This window comes from Crinia signifera, chromosome 6 (assembly GCF_055691185.1).
Source record: "Crinia signifera chromosome 6, ASM5569118v1, whole genome shotgun sequence".
Lineage (NCBI taxonomy): Eukaryota > Metazoa > Chordata > Amphibia > Anura > Myobatrachidae > Crinia > Crinia signifera.
Window position 1 is genome coordinate 214957948 of NC_139222.1, and position 6085 is coordinate 214964032.

The window sequence follows — 6085 nt, forward strand, 5'->3', positions numbered from 1 at the left end:
CAAAATGGTTCACATTTGGATAACACGTTGTGCACTCTTGGTTTTCTTATTTTTTGTTGCTGTATTAGGGTATACAGTTGTCAGGTCGACTCGACATGCATTGGGTCAAACTCTGAAGGTCGACATGTCTTAGGGCAACACCTGAAATAGGTCGACACAAGCATTCGGCTGACAATGGCTAGGTCGACAGGGAAATGGTTGACATGTTTTTCACTTTTTTTTAAGCTGACATGTGCCGACAGGTGGTATTTCATGCCCTGATATACACTAGAACATGCATGTCCAAACTATGGCCCTCCAGCTGTTGTGAAACTACAAGTCCCATCATGCCTTGCCACAGTTTTGCTATTAGGGGATGCTAAAACTATGGCAAGGCATGCAGGGATGTGTAGTTTCACAACAGCTGGAGGGCCACAGTTTGGTGTTTCGATATGGTGTCCATGTAGACATTCGTGACCAAAAAAGTGAAAAACCCATATCATCCTTTTAACTGTGGACCTAGCCATTGTCATGCTTGTGTTCTCCTTCCATCCATGTCAACCTATTTCAGGCATCAACTTTCAGTGGTCGACGCAATGACCCATACCCTGTATTAGTGTAGAACTTAATGTTTGAACCATGTGCTATTTTTTTATGCCTGTAAAGCACCTTTAGTCCTGTTGAAAAAGAAGCGCTACATAAATGATTAATTATTATTATTCACCCAGGGTGACATTCTATGGGATGAGATAAAAGCGCATTTTTTTATCTCGCTCCACATCGCCGCTCTTCGCACTTTTTGAAATCGCATTTTTTTGTAATAATTCGCATATTTAATGGGATGCGATTTGGAGGCTGAAAAGTGCGATGTAGTGCGATTTGCGGCGAAGTGGTGCGATTTTATGACACAAAAAAGTGTGATTTCTTCCGCCGGTCATGTGCGAGTTTTGGACCAACCGGAGTGCGATTTACAAGACTGTCTCTGCATGACTAAGAACCCCCTAACCTATTGGCCCACCTTTGTCCCCTCCATTATGCATCACACCCCCTATATAAAGGGGCACTGGCACCATTTCACTCTTTGATAGGAAGTAAGGAGCATGGAGAGGAGCAGTGGCAGTGTGAGCAGAGGAAGAGGTGTTGGTGGCAGAGTGAGGAGTGGCAGAGTGAGGAGTGGCAGAGTGAGGAGTGGCAGAGTGAGGAGTGGCAGAGTGAGGAGTGGCAGAGTGAGGAGTGGCAGAGTGAGGAGTGGCAGAGTGAGGAGTGGCAGCAGCCAGCCAAGTGGGAGAGGCAGCAGAGGACTGCTGAGGTCGTCCTCCATTACAGGGAGTGGCAGCAGTGTGGCAGGCAGCATGGCCACAGCAAGGCCAGCCCCAGACCAGGCCCTGGCGGACCAGCCCCAGCAGGAGGAGGTGGAGGATCCGCTGGCATCCCCATCCTATACCCAGGACCTATTCCATACCCCAGAGCAGCTGCAGGAGGGCCACATGTCAGAGGTGGAGGAAGATCGAGGTGAGGAGGAGGAAGAAGACACTGGCATGGAGGAGGAGGGGTACATGGCTGGAGTAGAAAATGAGGAGGAGGTAGAATCTGGCCGTACAAAAAGTGGCCGAAAGGTCAGATTCTCCTACGAGGAAAATGCTGCGCTTGTCCGGGCTATCATACCCGTGTTTGACCGGTTACTTGGGAAAAGTCACCACAAGACCACTGCACAGCGGAAAAGGGCTATGTGGAAGGACATCACCCAGGCGGTGAACGCTGTAAGTCAGCACAAGCGCCTGGTCAGAAACGTCAAGAAGAGGTTCAACGACATAAAGAGACACCTCAAAAGTAAAATGGCCATGGAGTTGGAGGAGGCCACCAAGACTGGCGGAGGAAGCCCCACCACTGTCTGCTACACATCCTATGAGGTCAAGTTAAAGCGAATCATACCCCCTGAGGTCCTGCCTGGCATGCACGTCGCGGATACCGATAGGCCGGTGACGCCACCCAGAGCTGGTAAGTGTGACCACATGCAATCTTAAACATACATGGCAATGTTTTCAAACTGTAATGTTCACTTGTATTGTTATGCTAAGTAAAGTGCTGCTGTGGAACTACATAGCCCAGCAAGGTCAGGCAAAAAAAATTGCCTGCTCCTACTTTCAAATTGGTCATAATGCTGGGCCTAGTAGTTGTAACATCCCCCGACATTATGAATGTTTGAGTGACAAAAATGCAGGTTGTTTATGACATACTATACTGCAGTAAAAATGTCTAAACGCATACCATTTTGTCTGTGTATTATTTTTAAAGCAATTGTTGTGTGAAATATGACATAGTGTAATGGTATATGGCAATGGGATTGCTGAAAAGTAGTGTTGGGTAACTCCTGGCCCATCAAAGGTTGTGGAACTACACATTCCAGCAAGCTCTGGCACTCATTGTTTGGACTGTAATGGTTATAGTGTGTCAGGGCATGCTGGCACGTGTAGTTCCACAACACCAGGTGAGCCATGTTTTAGAGCAAAATTAATTCATACATGTTACAAATGTACTTATAAGGTTGATTACAGCAAGGGATAGGTCAGCACCACCAGCTGCATCAGTTAAGCTCTGTGTATTAGGATAAATGTGGGTGGAAACAGATGGTATTGCTAAATAATTTGTTTATGAGTACACTTACAGCAAAGGTACATGTTGGAATACAGGGCACATGTGCTTACCAGAAAAGTAACGCCTGATGATTTCTGTACGCACCAGATTCCCCCTCTGCGTACCCCTCACTACCCGAGGTGTGGTAGGTTGGGCTTCCTGCACGACTGCTGCATGTTCCTCCTCCACATAGGCTGGTTGGGACAGGGCTATGTTGTGTAACATGCAGTAAGCCTGGACAATCATCACTACTTTTGCTGGGTGGTAAAGCAGTGTACCCGATGACCGGTCCAAACACCGGAATCTACTTTTCAATACTCCAAATGTATGCTCCACCACATTGCAGGTTGCAATATGGGATTCATTATACTGGTGCTGTGCAGGGCCCTCTGGGGAGCGCAAAGGTGTCATGAGCCAGGAAACACACCCATATCCTGAGTCACCTAAAACACAGATAGGAAGTTATTGCCTTATATGGTAAGGTATGTGCATTGTGCAAACAGGAGTCACTGGGACAAGAGCAATATGCTTGTGAAACAGGAAACACACACATTTGAGCAGGTACAAATAAGGACAGAGAGGGTAATATGTAAAAATGTACTTACCAAGTAGCCAGCCCTCTGGCATTTGTTGTTGGTTGAACTGGTTGCAGAGGGCTGAGTGCCTCAGAATATAGGCGTCATGGCAGTTCCCAGGGAAGCCTGCTACAACACTTAGGATTTTGAGATGACCATCACATACCACCTGTACGTTCAAAGAGTGCTGCCCACGCCGATTGACATAGACGTATCCCCGCACGTGCGGTGCCCTAATCCCAATGTGTGTGCAGTCTATAGCTCCCAGCACGTGAGGGAATGCTGAGAGTCTATAGAAAGCCACTTGTTGTAAAAACAGCCTCCCATTTGAAAGATACAGGAGACGTTTTAAGAAAGTTGAATACATGCAAGTGGAGATCAAACTGCTACTTAGCAACTGCTGATGTCAGTACATTATATACTGTAATATAAAATGAAAAAGGACTCAAAGCAGTATCATGGTTCCTTGATAAAAGTGAATATTCCCAGAACTTAAAATAATTTTTATTGGAGGGCATTAAATTCATTTTAACCAACAATTATTTTTATTTTAATGGAACCTTTTATCTTCAAATCAGGGGGACCGCCATGGGCACCAGGTTCGCCCCTAGTTACGCCAACTTGTTCATGGCTCACTGGGAATTGATTACCATTGATGCACATAGAACAGAAGGGGCAAGCCTGGTATGCTGGTGGCGGTTCATTGATGACATCTTTTTTATCTGGGATGGTAACCAATGCAATCTTAATGAATTCTGTGAAGGTCTTAATTTAAATGATTTTAATATAAATCTTACTTTTACTACAAGCCAGGATGAAATTTGTTTTTAAGATCTAACGATCTATATAAAAGATAATACTATTTGCACAAAAACTTTCAAAAAACCCACCGATTCCAATTCTTATATTGACATCCAAAGTGAACACCACAAAAGGTGGTTAGAAAACATCCCTTTGGGTCAATTTAAGAGGTTAAAAAGAAATTGTGCAGATCGATCATCCTTCAAAAAGAAATTGTAGACATGAAAGACCGTTTTAAACAGAAAGGTTACCAAGAACAAACCCTGGACAGAGCCCTGGTTGAATTAGAAAAAGTTGATAGGAGCTCTCTGCTAATAGAAAAGAACAAAGTGGCTCAAGATAACAAAACAGAATGGTCTTTTATCAGCCAGTATGGTAGCCATCACAAAAAACTAGAAAACATTATACAAAAAAATTGGAGAATCTTACAAGATGATCCTGTGATTGGTGAAATCATACCAAAAAGACCATCATTTATTTACAGGAGGGCGAAATCACTCAAAAATCAATTAGTAAGGAGCGCTCTCATGGAGAAACCGCCCAGTACTAGGAATGTAGGTTTCCACAGATGTGGTGAATGCACTATGTGCAAAACCACCACCAAGCCAAACATCGAAAGGAAATATACTGAATTTAAAATTAAAGATAAAACCTACAAAATAAAAGATTTCATCACCTGTCACACAAGGAACGTGATCTATTTTCTAGAGTGCGTGTGTGGCCTAATATATGTAGGCAAGACCTCCAGAAATTTAAAAGTGAGGCTTGCCGAACATATATACAATATAAGGAAAGGCCTCATGAGTCATTCAGTTTCTGAGCACTTTAAAATAAAACATGATAGCAATGAGAAGCACATAAAAAGGTTTTTAGGAATCCAAGTAGCCAAAAACAACTGGAAGGATAAGAATGTAGAAAAACTCCTTGCCCAGAGTGAGATGCGTTGGATTTTTAATTTATATACCCTCACCCTACACAGACTCAACATAGATTTTGAGTTGAAGTGGTTTTTAGATTAATGTTTTATCAATTCCTTTTTGTGTGTATATTTTGTATTTATCTGTATTTTAATCTATTATCCCCTTTTTATCTACTTTATATGACACTTGGCGGATCTACACATTACATATGGCCACATTAGGGATGGACTTAGATTGAATGAAGTAGGGCTTAGCTTTTAGATGTGGCCATATAGGACATTCCATCCTGATATCGTTTTCTGGACTGCCAGCTTTCAAAATGGAGATTTGAGACCTGGTGAATTAATCGATAAGACCCTCTCATCAAAAGTGGACTGTACATATATGTTGAATGATTACCACCACCAAGAAAACCCAAATCGCCTAACAAAAACCCTGAAAATTAATGTGTATGATGTTTGGAACGCAAGCGTCACTTCCGGGCACAGAACTTCCGGTCCGGGCGGCGATGGAATATATTCATTGCGCACTAAGCCAAGCTGTATGTTATTACCCCCGCAGCGTCTACTTCTAGATGGAACGGCACTGTAGGGGAATCTTTTAATGTGTGCACGTGCAGGACTAAAAATCCAAGTGCACCGGCAAAACGTCACTTCCGGTAACACGGAAGGGTGTTACACAGGTGTACCAGATTATCTAATCTATATGGTATAAAAACCCTGATCTTCAGTGTGTTGGCATCCACATCTGAAGAAGGAACCAGCTTCCGAAACATGTTATGAGGATGCCAACACTCTGACGGGAGGACTCTGAAACTACACCACTGGATCCCCATCCAAAGCCTGTGCGGTGGTGCTTACATTCCTGCTACCTGGGACCCACCATCTATAGCACCTAGCCCACCGCACCTCCTTGGAATGGTGAGATAAAAAGCATCAGATTGCCCCGTCTTATTCATTGTACATGCACTTTTGGAAAATGAATGCATTGTCACTTTGAAAAATTGTACTGCTGTTGCACTTGCACTTTTGTACCCATTTGCACTTTTATATGTGATTTGTGTGTGAATAAATCTTTGTTCTGGTAAAATATTCCCACTGTGGGTCCAGATTATTCACATATCCACTCCAGATTATTTGCACCTACCCTGTTGACCTACCCTTTTACAAAACCTTG